Here is a 13709-nt window from a genome sequence, read left to right as displayed (position 1 = left end):
AGACAAGCTGTCATGTAGATCTTAGTGCGTCCGTGGGCGCCAAACCAGCAGACCATGGTTCTTTGCACTTTAATGATAATAAAACACAGAGTTGTAACTAGGCATTTTAGCACCCAGCGAGAGCAAGCATCTTTGTACCCCCTAACATTTTTTGGGGTCATTTTTCCACCCAGAAGTGTTATGTGGCCCCCCAGATGTTTTGGTTGCACCCCCCACACTCCAAATCAGACAGGCTGGGTGGTCTGCTAAGGTGAGTCGGGGTGGAGGTGGTGCTCCTCCACTCCCCAGCACCACCACACCGGACTGGCCCTAGCAAGCAGGTCTTTATGTTGCCTCTGTTTTGGCCCCATTTTCCCACCTCTGTGGCTTTGCGCCATGGGTAGATGCCCCTCTCAGGTTATGGCCCTGATAAGACTGCTACCTATATGATGCTAAATACACACACATACTCAGTCACCCCTCATCCCTCCTGCCCCATGAAAGTATATTTATTTCTGGTAATAACATTACAGGCCATTTAAGGGAAGGAATTTGTACAGTATGTTCCTACATTGCGGTGTATTTAGAGTCAATAATCTTGGGTGTGAGTTTGTAAAACTCCAACTGAGACACAGACCTGCAGAACACATGGCCACTGGGAGGGATTTTTCTCCACAACAAATCTTCCCTAAAAGTCAACTCAGCTGTTTCACCCGGTTGCAAATAAAAGAAATAAATCCTTATTTCTTTCCATTGCCTTCCAGGATGCTTTATTTCAACATCTTCTACACCACAGTGTAAACAGGAGCCTTGGCTGATGAGCAATTAAGAACCACCACGTTATTGTGTTTTTAACATTAGCTAGTTAGTTATTTGGTGCTTTTTTATGGTGCACATCCCTATAGGATCTGAGGCTTCAGAAACATAAATTAATTTATCCTCACAACTCTTCTGTGAGGCAGATGTTCGATTAAAGTAATAATATGTGTATGTTATGGGAAAATGTGAGAAAGAAAAGCCTAGAACAGACCCTGGATTGGCCTGACCATTAGAAGGAAATAGGCCTCTCAGCCTGCTGAGTCTGTGCTAATTGAGATATGCCTGTCAGTTTATAAGGTCTGTGTTAATTGTAGAAACACATCCCGAGACAAAAAGTCTGTTCTAAAGTGATAAGATTACCATTAAGGGCAGCTGGTGTTACAACTGTTTTCCTGAACTCAGGAATAAGATCTGTTAACCCCCATACTTGCATTTTTATCTTGCTTGTTTTCTTTTTATGTAACAAGTGGTATGAATAGGTTTATTGGAGTCTGTCATGCCCCAATGATTTTAGAATGGTTATGTTAAAGAATGAATAGGTAATAAAATGTAGATGTGGTAGAAAAAATGTTAAGTGAAATAGAGTGATTGCGATTGTATGTTTGTAAAGAATCATAATAAACGACACCACATCTGGAGGAAGAAAAACAACTACCCTCCGACAGGACTGTTTGGCCGAAGAATGCACTGGGAGAGATAACCCGATAACCCTGAATCCATCCCCAACTGCCCCAAGGACAGGGAGAACCGAGGCAACAAGATAACAACAAACCGTCATTGCTGTGCCATCTGCGTGATTGATTGTCACTTCAAACGTGAGAACAGCATGATGAGGCAAAACCCATAGACTTGTATAAGGATGGATCCCTATAAAGACAGACCCTAAAGACTGAGGACTTTGGGTCTGTTTGTGCAACCAACTTCCAGGAGCATCGGATGCGCATCTGACAAGGCCCGGCTCCATCCTCGTGTCCAGGCCACCTGGCTAGTGACTTGTCATGAGCAACTCCTAGGCTGGTAATTATGATAACAACCTTGCAGAATTTGTGTGTGTGTGAATGAGTGTGTGAGTTAATGGAATGTTATAGCTATAACTGGTTTCAGAGTAGCAGCCGTGTTAGTCTGTATTCGCAAAAAGAAAAGGAGTACTTGTGGCACCTTAGAGACTAACCAATTTATTTGAGCATAAGCTTTCGTGAGCTACAGCTCACTTCATCGGATGCATACTGTGGAAAGATCTTCTATACTTTCCACAGTATGCATCCGATGAAGTGAACTGTAGCTCACGAAAGCTTATGCTCAGATAAATTGGTTAGTCTCTAAGGTGCCACAAGTACTCCTTTTCTTATAGCTATAACTGATTGCTTACTCTGATTCTTTCTGTATTCACATTAAACGTGGTGTATTGCCTTATCCCCGGAATAAGATTCTGTTGGTTTTCATTTTCTAAGTATAACACAGAGGAGTATTATTATCCCTATTTTTACATATGGGGAAACTGAGGTACAGAGCTACTGAAGAGTATGACTCAGCCCCACTCAGGGGCACATGCTTGTGGACTTCCTAGATTGCTCTTACTAGGGTAACCAGCAGCTACATGCCTGATACTCCAGAGGGTGAGGAAAAAGCAGGATGTTGGCTCTGTCCCCAGCGCCCAAGGCAGCAGCTCCAGAAAAGGATAGAGGTGGCAGATTACTTCAGCCCAAGAGCAAGGAAGGAATTATGTCTCCTAAAACAAATTATTTCCCTCCTGGAGCGGCACATCTACACCCTATCCCTTACATAGGGCTGTGCCTAAAGGCACAATCTAGCCTGAAGCGACATGTCCAAGATCATACTCAAAATCTGTGGCAGGACTCAGAATAGAATCATATCTTCTGAGTGCCAGTCCAGTGTCTGAACCTTAAAACCATCATTCCTAGCAGCTGCTTATGGGTAATGATTATTCCTCAACAAAATCCATAGACTTCAGTGCACTTGTCTTGCACACTGAACACAGTAGAGTTACACAGTGGGCCTAGATCTTGATCTCACTTAAACTAGTGCATATAAGTAGTGGATCCATTCAAATCACTGGAATTATAATACTGGGATCAGATTAGTGTGAGCTCAGAACCATGTGACAGAGACTGTAATTGAAGTTAGGCCAATAAAAGTTATTACCTCACCCACCTTATCTCTGGTTCACTAATAAGCATTTTAAAAATTCCTTATTTTTACTATTTAGACTACAATGGATTCAATGTGAAAAGTTTGTAAACATAATTTTTAAAAGGGCCATGCATCTGCATGATCTCTTCTTGAAAGTCTGCAAATATAAATTTACATTGTGATGAACTGACCTCTACTGGACAAAATCTGAACAGCTCAGCTGTGTCCCATAGGTGTTATATTGCTCACAGCTAAAGGAAAAGAACCTTTTTAAGTTCAAATGATGGAAGTCTTTGCTTCTAGAACAGCAGGCTCTGAGCTCTAGCCCTATTGTTGCTGTTAAGTTTTCGGTGGCCAATGTATGCAGCAAACTGAGATCTGAAGTAGTGGTGGCAGTCATGGATTTCTCACATTCCTATAAACAAAAGGCATGTGAAGCATTGTTTTTCTTTGCTATTGCAAACAAAGAAGATGAAGCATAAGATAAATGTAGATGATCTTGCAGTAGTGTGACAGCTTTTTGAGAAGATGGCTGAATTTAATATGCCATGCACGGCACTTTTTATAGACTTCCGTCAGGCCTTTGATTCAGCGCATTGAGCAAATGTGTGGGATCCAATGAGGCAACTTGGCATGCATGGAAAGATACTGTCATTGACAGAAGAGTTCTGTAATGGAACAGGAAGCAGTGTTCCAAGTCAATGGCAGATACTAGGCATGGCTTCCTTTTTCCCCAGGAGTCCAGCAAGCTTGTGTGCACCCACCATCATTGTTCAGTATCGGCATTGATTAGTTGATGGATAAGTTTGGAGACAACTGTCAGTGGTACTGAGCTGAACGCCATTCTGCTTTGCACCTTGAATATGCTGATGACATTGTCTTGTTGGCTCAGTCTGGTGAATCTCTGCAGCTGATGGCTGATGTGATCAGACAAGAAGCAGCACACAATGGTCTGCTTATTAATCCAGAGAAAACTAAGTGTCTGGTCATTACCACCAAGCAGCCTTGAGCTCCAGATTAAAATCAGCACAGTATTAACCTATCTGGATGGGACATGGAGCCGGTAGCAACTGTCAGATACTTGGGCAGCAGCATCATAGACAGCAGTAGGTGGTGCTCAAAAGATATGGCCCCTTGTATAGCCAGGGGCAACTCTAGTGCAGATTCTGCCTAGGGTGTCCGGGGAGGCCAGGCCAAACCTGAGTGGTGCTGCAACCCCATCTGCCAGGTTGCAATTCCACTCACTCAAATTTGGTTGGGCTGCCATTCCATTATAGACTCATAGACTTTAAGATCAGAAGGGACCATCATGATCATCTAGTCTGACCTCCTATGCATTGCAGGCCACAGAACCTCACCCACCTACTTTTGTAATAGACCCCTAACCTCTGGCTGAGTTACTGAAGTCCACAAATCATAAAGACTTCAAGTTACAGAGAAATCACCATTGACACTAGTTTAAACCTGCAGGTGACCCATGCCCTGTGCTGCAGAGGAAGGTGAAAAACTCCCAAGTCTCTGACCCAGGGTAAAATTCCTTCCTCACCCCAAATCTGGTGATCAGTTAGACCCTGAACATGTGGGCAAGACCCACCGGGCAGATACCTGGGAAAGAATTTGCTGTAGTAACTCAGAACCCTCCCAATGTAGTGTCCCATCTCTGGCTTTTGGGGATTTTTGCTACAGGCAGCTGCCAATGGGCCATGCGCCATCGTAGGCAGTCCCATCATAACATCCCGTCCATAAACTTATCAAGTGCAGTCTTGAAGCCAGTTAGGTTTTTTGCCTCCACTGCTCCCTTTGGAAGGTTGTTCCAGAACTTCACTCCTCTGATGGTTAGAAGCCTTCATCTAATTTTGAGCCTAAACTTGTTGATGGCCAGTTTATAGCCATTTGTTCTTGTGTCCATATTGGTGCTTAACTTAAATAACTCCTTTTCCACCCTGGTATTTATCCCTCTGATGTATTTATAGAGAGCAATCATCTCTCTCCGCAGCCTTCTTTTGGTTAAGCTAAACAAGCCAAGCTCTTTCAGTCTCCTCTCATAAGGTAGGTTTCAGAGTAGCAACCACGTTAATCTGTATTCGCAAAAAGAAAAGGAGTACCTGTGGCACCTTAGAGACTAACCAATTTATCTGAGCATAAGCTTTCGTGAGCTACAGCTCACTTCATCGGATGCATAAAGTGGAAAGTACAGTGAGGAGATTTTATACATACACACAGACCACGAAAAAATATACATTGTAAGGAGAGTGATCACTTAAGATGAGCTATTACCAGCAGGAGAGTGGGGTGGGGGGAGAGAAAATCTTTTGAAGTGATAATCAAGGTGGGCCATTTCCAGCACATTTCCAGGAGCTAACAAGAACGTCTGAGGAACAGTGGGGGAGAGGGAGGAATAAACAAGGGGAAATAGTTTCACTTAGTATAATGACTCAACCACTCCCAGTCTCTATTCAAGCCTAAGTTAATTGTATCCAATTTGCAAATTAATTCCAATTCAGCAGTCTCTCCTTGGAGTCTGTTTTCGAAGTTTTTTGTTGAAGGATAGTCACTTTGAGATCAGAAATCGAGTGTCCAGAGAGATTGAAGTGTTCTCCGACTGGTTTATGAATGTTATAATTCTTGACATCTGATTTGTGTCCATTTATTCTTTTACGTAGAGATTGTCCAGTTTGACCAATGTACATGGCAGAGGGGCATTGCTGGCACATGATGGCATATATCACATTGGTAGATGTGCAGGTGAACGAGCCTCTGATAGTGTGGCTGATGTGATTAGGCCCTATGATGGTGTCCCCTGAATAGATATGTGGACACAGTTGGCAACGGGCTTTGTTGCAAGGATAGGTTACTGGGTTAGTGGTTCTGTTGTGTGGTTGCTGGTGAGTATTTGCTTCAGGTTGGGGGGCTGTCTGTAGGCAAGGACTGGCCTGTCTCCCAAGATTTGTGAGAGTGATGGGTCGTCCCTTCAGGATAGGTTGTAGATCCTTGATAGTGCGTTGGAGAGGTTTTAGCTGAGGGCTGAAGGTGACGGCTAGTGGTGTTCTGTTATTTTCTTTGTTGGGCCTGTCCTGTAGTAGGTGACTTCTGAGTACTCTTCTGGCTCTGTCAATCTGTTTCTTCACTTCAGCAGGTGGGTATTGTAGTTGTAAGAATGCTTGATAGAGATCTTGTAGATGTTTGTCTCTGTCTGAGGGGTTGGAGCAAATGCAGTTGTATCGTAGAGCTTGGCTATAGACAATGGATCGTGTGGTGTGGTCTGGGTGAAAGCTGGAGGCATGTAGGTAGGAATAGCGGTCAGTAGGTTTTCGGTATAGGGTGGTGTTTATGTGACCATCGTTTATTAGCACTGTAGTGTCCAGGAAGTGGATCTCTTGTGTGGACTGGTCCAGGCTGAGGTTGATGGTGGGATGGAAATTGTTGAAATCGCGGTGGAATTCCTCAAGGGCTTCTTTTCCATGGGTCCAGATGATGAAGATGTCATCAATATAGCGCAAGTAGAGTAGGGGCGTTAGGGGACGAGAGTTGAGGAAGCGTTGTTCTAAGTCAGCCATAAAAATGTTGGCATACTGTGGGGCCATGTGGGTACCCATAGCAGAGCCGCTGATTTGAAGGTATACATTGTCCCCAGATGTGAAGTAGGTAGGTTTTCTATTCATCAGATCATCTTAGTAGTCCTTCTCTGCCCCTGTTCCAGTTTGAATTAATTTTTCTTAAACATAGGAGACCAGAATTGCACACAGTATTCCAGATGAGGTCTCACCAGTGCCTTGTATAATGGTACTAACTCTTCCCTGTCTCTACTGGAAATACCTCGCCTAATTCATTCTAGGACTGCATTAGCTTTTTTCACGGTCGCATCACATTGGCAGCTCATAGTCATCCTGTAATCAATGAATACAGCCAGGTCTTTCTCTTCCTTTGATGCTTCCAACTGGTAAGTCCTTATCTTACAGCAAAAATTCTTGTCGTTAGTCCCTATATACATGACCTTGCACTTTGCGTTATTAAATTTCATCCCATTTCTATTATTCCAGTTTACAAGGTCATCCAGATCTTCTTGTATGATATTCTGGTCCTCCTCAGTATTGGCAATACCTCCCAGCTTTGTGTAATCTGCAAAATTTATTAGCACTCACTCACTTTTTGTCAAGTTCAGTAATAGGAATGTTAAATAAGATTGGTCCTAAAACCAATCCCTAAGGAACTCCACTAGTAATCTCCCTCCAGCCTGACAATTCACCTTTCAGTATGACCCATTGTGGTCTCCCCCTTAACCAGTTCCTTATTCACCTTTCAATTCTCATATTAATCCCCATCTTCTCCAATTTAACTAATAATCTCCCATGTGGAACTGTATCAAATGCCTTACTGAAATCCAGGTAGATTAGATTTACTGCATTTCCTTTGTCTAAAAAAGATCAGTTATCTTCTCAAACAAGGCGGTCAGGTTGGTCTGGCATGGTCTACCTTTTGTAAAATCATGTATTTTATCCCAATTACCATTCACCTCTATGTCCCTAACTACTTTCTCTTTCAAATTTTGTTCCAAGATCTTGCATATAACTGAGGCCAAACTAACAGGGCTGTAGTTTCCTGGATCACTTTTTTTTCCCTTATAGGAACTATATTAGCAATTCTCCAGTCACAGAATTGAGTTTATAAATCCTTGCTATTATGACAAAGGGAGGCCAGGCCAAACCTGAGTGACTAGCACTGTGACCTGGAGCCTGGTCCCTTGACTTCTACATAACCACCTAACCATCAGAACGCTCACCACACCCCGCCCAGAGAGTCCAATATCTCCCGTTGCCCCACTTGAAAACCTCTGTTCTAGGAACGGGGCAACCTACTGAAGTTTTGCTGAGGGCAGCAGATTCTCTTGAGCAATCTCTGCATATAGGAGCAGCTGCTGCCATGTTTCGGCCCCTCAGCAGCCTCTGAGGAGCCATTGTGGCATTAAGCTTGCTACGAAGCTGCGGATCTGTAGAACCAGTTATACCGACTTTATTGTATATTGGTGAAATATGGGCACCGAAGAAGACTGGAGAATATCGGATTGAAGTTTTTTGTTCTTGTCATCTTCTTCAGCTGTTGCATATCAAGTGATAGGACAAGATCAGCAATAAAGATATTCAAAGCCGAACCCTGCAATTACCTCCACCAGCATTGGTTCAGTTTTGGTGGCTTTCCTGGTACGGGACATATTATTAGACTGGAACACCAATTCATTCTAAGCATGTGTAGCAAGGAATGCTGCTATATGGCTGGTGATCACATGGGCACCAAAAGCTTTAGTAGTGCAATAACATTGCCAGTGATGGACATAAGCTGAATATCCAGCATAAGGACCTAGCCAGAGATTAATCCGAGTGATGTTTAATCTGAAAGGAGGCCCTGTCTCTGTGGGATTTGCCATGATGATAGTGACAGTAGCATGACAACAAAGGCAAGGAAATTTTAACTTAGCTCCCCAGCTGGTGTAAATTGTCATTGCTCCATTGAAGTCAATTTGCATTAGCTGAGGATCTGCCACCAAATGTCTGCTTCCTTGCTTTTGTAGATTTATGCCAGAATCCTAAATTGAAATGTCTTTGCGTTGATATGTGACCAAAACCTATTACAGCACACAGAGTCATAGGCTCTGTGCAAACACCAATTAATAATAATAATCCCTTGGAAAGCCTGGTAAAGTGGTGTACATTGTGGGAATATGGTCCATAGCCTTTACTAAATACTAGATGTAAGCCTCTAGGAAACCTAACAAATCCTGCGATCATCCCTACACTGCCAAGCACACAATATTCTGGAGGGGTTTGAAAACATCTCCTAACTACATCATAGGGATCAGATACATTATAGTGGAAAGGGTTGTGTAATACAAACATTTGCAAAATGACACTTTTCTGAAAGTAAAATATTTACGCCAATGCAGAGACTTCCCTTTGAGGTCTGAAAATTTACATATAAAATACTCTGTTACCAAATACTTTGCAACTCCTGCTTTTGCAACTGTAGTTTGTGTTTTCCCGTCCATTGTAAAGTAAGGGTCTTTGAATGCACTCCTTGGAATGGAACTCAGAGAGGATAATTGGTTGAGGCACTCTTCTGGGTAAAAACCAATCTAGAAGAGTTAATCACACACAATCGTAGCCAAAAGCATTTAGTGGACAAAACTCTTTCCTGTAAGTTGTCTATGCAAACAAAAGTATTAACTTGGCATCGTGCTCACAGAAGATGCAATATGATGTAGCAGTCCTAGGTGCAATACAAGTTGGTAGTCTAATGTCAACTATGAAGTCCAAATAGACTGGAATGGTGCAGTTTTAATTCAAAAATGTATCCAGACTTGCATTCTATTTTGTGGTTTTCTTAAATATATTCATTATTTATTTATAGACATTTCTAAGGCACTTACCATTAGGCCAGATGAGTGCTCCTCTCCCAACACTTCTGTCAGACGGCTATCATCATCATCATCTCCATTTGACCCAAAGAGAAACAAAGGATTAGTAACCTTGTCCATTGCTGTACAAATAGTCCGGGGCAGAAATGGGAAGCATATAAGATCTGCAAAAAGACAAGGAGTACTTGCGGCACCTTAGAGACTAACCAATTTATTTGAGCATGAGCTTTCGTGAGCTACAGCTCACTTCATTGGATGCATCCGATGAAGTGAGCTGTAGCTCACGAAAGCTCATGCTCAAATAAATTGGTTAGTCTCTAAGGTGCCACAAGTACTCCTTGTCTTTTTGCGAATACAGACTAACACGGCTGTTACTCTGAAACATATAAGATCTGCTGATTTCCTGCGATGCTTGTGCCTTAGCCACAAAGCCACCCTTCAAAAAAGCCAATGCGGTTTCACAGTTAAACATTGGCGTGGTGGTTGATCCCCTCGCTGTTGCCCAGGCTGGCTTCCCTCAGGTCGTTTCATTCTCCCACTACTCACCCTGTCCTCAGGCAGCTTCCTGACAGCACTTTTCTGGAAGGGTAATTGCAGGCCCTTTATTCAATTGTTACCTCTGCTCCTGATTCACTCAGGGCTTGTCTTCACTACTACAAATGGCACTTTTTCTTTTTTAACCTCAGTCTACTAACCGGCATGAGCTATCCCAAGGTCAAAACACAGTGAAGACAAAGCACATTAGTTTTGCCATGAGGTAAACTTGCCAAAGGTCAGTCAGTGGACGGGCATGGGGCTGTGTAACGCGGGCTTTAGCCCATTTTCTTGCAGAGAGAACCTTGAAAGTGTAAGCAGATTGGTACAGTTGAAAGGCACAAGCAACTGGGCTCCATTTCTGCAGCAGGAGGTGAGGAGTGGGGAAAAAACCTGACAAACTCTCCTCACCCCACACAGTGCATTGTATTTCACCAGCATCTGGAGTCTCCAGCGGAGCCAGTGGTGTAGTGATTAAAAAAAGAAATGAGTAAACTAATAAACTCATATTCCCCTAATTTACTCTCCTGAGCTGAGCCCCACTGTTCAAACACATAGTAAGGGGCAGTCCCTGCCCAGAAAGCAACACCAAGAACATCTGGGAGGGAGAGCAGAGGCACAGAGACTTGCCCAGGGTCTTAGTAGATCAGTGGCAGAACCCAAGTCTCTGGAGTCCCAGGCCCCACCCACTGGAGCCCGCTGCCTCTCTCAGAAACTGAGCAGTTCACATTTGGGGTGTACCCCAAAGAATCAGTTCACTCCCCGCCCCCAGAATCCTCAGCCCAGCCCAGTGCATAGTGATGTGGGCGTACCATGGGCGAGCAACCATGAGTTATTTCTGGGGGTGGAACAAAAATTGTTTCATACGTATGTGCAAAAGTGTGAGCACCAGCTCTGGAATCAAAAATGTAAATAAATTAGTTTTGTATGTTGGTCCTCCAATCCCTTCCCACAAGACCGCTGGGTGCATATGCCCACGATTGATAGCACCGCAACTCACTGTATCGCTCTGTGCTTGCGTTTGCAGGTTGGTGTGGGGCAACTGGTCTGTTTACCCTGGGGATTGTGGGAGGAAATGGTCCTGGGAAATTCATCTCCTGGCAGTAACCCAGTTGGCGTGGTGGTGACTTACCAAAAGCTATTGATCCTCCTCTCCCTAATTACTGAGCCGGGTAGCGACTGCTCGTTTTGGAGGCAGTGCTTTTTTTTCATGCTTCTGCAGAAGCGGCTACCAGGAGATGTTGACAAGGGTTTCAGAGGCTGCGTTTGGGCCAGGGAAGTTGAAGGCAGCAGCAGCTTGCACTTAGAAGCCCAGCAACAGCTGAACGGGGTGATGTGGACATGGAACGTCATCTGAGCTGATGCTGTTTTAATATCAGATAACCCTTGCGCAGACTGCTGCTTCTGGACCAGGACCACAAGCTCACCCTGATGGGAGCACATGAGGAAAAACACATTAATGGAGCTGTGTGAGGCGCTCGCCCAGGCATTCGAGCAGCAGAGCACCCAGATGAAAGAGCGAATAATGGTCCAGAAGCATGTTGCATTTGCCCTGTGGAAACTGGCAGCCCCAGATTGCTTCAGATCTGTTGGCAATCCATTTGGCATTGGGAAATCTACCACTGGGCAATGCTCATGGAGGTTTGCCAAGGCAATCAATGGTGCTGTGCTCCGGGATTGCCAGAATTGGAAATATCCCTGCAATTATGGAGGTTTGAATGTTCAGGCTTCCCGAGCTGTGCAGGTGCAAGTGATGGGACATATATCCCCATCCCATGCCCCTTTTCAAACAAGTGACTGGTAAGAAAGGTAAGAAAGGCTATTACTCATCATCATTATGCAGGCCCTCGCAGGTCACCTTGGCATACTCATGGACTCGTACATTGAATGCACTGGCATATAAACACATTTTATAAATCAAATCGAAATCTGAAGGCTGACCTAGCCCAATGCCCAGCCAAAGCGTGATATCTTTGTTCTTTAGTCAATACACACTACACAATGTATTTCTTTCTGTTCTACACCACAGAGTTTACTCTAGGAGCATGCAGAACCTCTGAGGACTGGGTCATATTGCTTCAGGTCAGCTTTTTGTTTCTTTCCCTATGTTAATACTTACAAAATACTGATGTGCATTTAGGCTTTCTTTCCCACTTCCACCGATTACATTTAGGCTTGGGAGGATTAGATTTTTATCAGGAAATGTTGGCAAGCATCCATTTAACCCCCCACTAAAAAAAACCTGATGAAAAAAATATTTCCATAAATAATAATAAAAAATTACATATAGGCAAAGTAAGAAAAATGCTTCTTGAGAACTTATAAGAGTTTGATTTAAGGATATTTGTATATTTTGACATGTGATGGTGACAATTTATATTTTAAGTTATAAAGTTATAGAATTTGCACTTTTTGAATCTCAGTATCTCCTGTCATTAAATAATTACTATCTGACACTGTCCCACACACATAATTTCCTGCAAAATTTTGAATTCCTGTGGAAATTTAAATGGATAAAAATAGGGAAAAATGCTTTAAAATAAATATCTATATTATCTGTCAAAATTATAAAAAGAAATCAAATTTTGCCAAGCCTAACGATATTTCCGCAGTGGGTGGCATGTAGGCGATTTGCATAGCGTCTCAAAGTGTTGATTGCTTTTCACACCCTTCTGAAGAAAATATTGCATGCTTTGTGAAAAGAAAGGCACCCTTTAAACAATCCAAATAAAGAAAATAATAGTTAACACATACATTGAGGTCAGAGAGGGCCAGAGCTCATGCTACTCACATGAGTAGCAATCACGTGAGGCTGAAGTCAACTTCTTGTGTGAGGAAGGATTGATCCTCTGAGCAAGTTTTGCAGTATCAAGCCAGTGTGGGTAATACCTGAGTCAACACATTAAAGACCAAAGAGGAAAAGGTACCCAGATAACTGGTCTTCAGGCATAGCCAGGGAGTCATTCAGCAGCAAGCTAAGGGGTAGCTGAAAGCACTTTGAACTCAGGTGAACTTTTCAGAAAGCTTGCCTGACTGCCTGATGGCAGTGCCTGCCTGGAGCAAGGAAGAGACATCATTGATTCATAGATTCATAGATATTAAGGTCAGAAGGGACCATTATGATCATCTAGTCTGACCTCCTGCACAATGCAGGCCACAGAATCTCACCCACTCACTCCTGCGATAAACCTCTCACCTATGTCTAAGCTATTGAAGTCCTCAAATCATGGTTTAAAGACTTCAAGGTAGATAGATGCTTTTATACAGTCTCTAGTGGTGGTTTCTAAGACCTGGTTTCCACAGTTTTTGTACCAATTAATTTTGGTTGGGGGTGCAATTACACTAGTCAGTTTTCGGGAGCAATCTATACTAATCTGAGGCTTTACACTGTTACAACTGAGTCAGATAAGGGGTTGTACCAATGTAACTATTTCAGGATAAAAAACACACCCCTAACCTAAGTAGTTAAATTCACACAAAAACTGTGCAGGGACCACCCCAAAAGTTACAACAGATTGTCTAACACGCTTACACTGCATGTCAGTCAGTCCTTCGCAGCTATTATCCTTCATGAGCGGTCAAAATGGAAGGTCACAAGGCTACTTGCTTTTGCATGTTATGCATCATATTAGTTCCTCTTTTAAAAATAAGCTAACTTTTGTTAAGTTAGCAAGGGAGCAGGGACAAGTCAGCACTGGTGAGTCAATGCAGTTTCATTCCGCATGAAACTCTCAAAAGTTCTCTCATCCAGGGCTTCTCTTGTTTAAGTTCAGTTTGTTCTCTCAGCTGTTTCTTCTCCCCTTTCCTAGTTCAGCTG

This window comes from Chelonia mydas, chromosome 5 (genome assembly GCF_015237465.2).
Source record: "Chelonia mydas isolate rCheMyd1 chromosome 5, rCheMyd1.pri.v2, whole genome shotgun sequence".
Lineage (NCBI taxonomy): Eukaryota > Metazoa > Chordata > Testudines > Cheloniidae > Chelonia > Chelonia mydas.
This window is presented reverse-complemented; position numbering follows the sequence as displayed.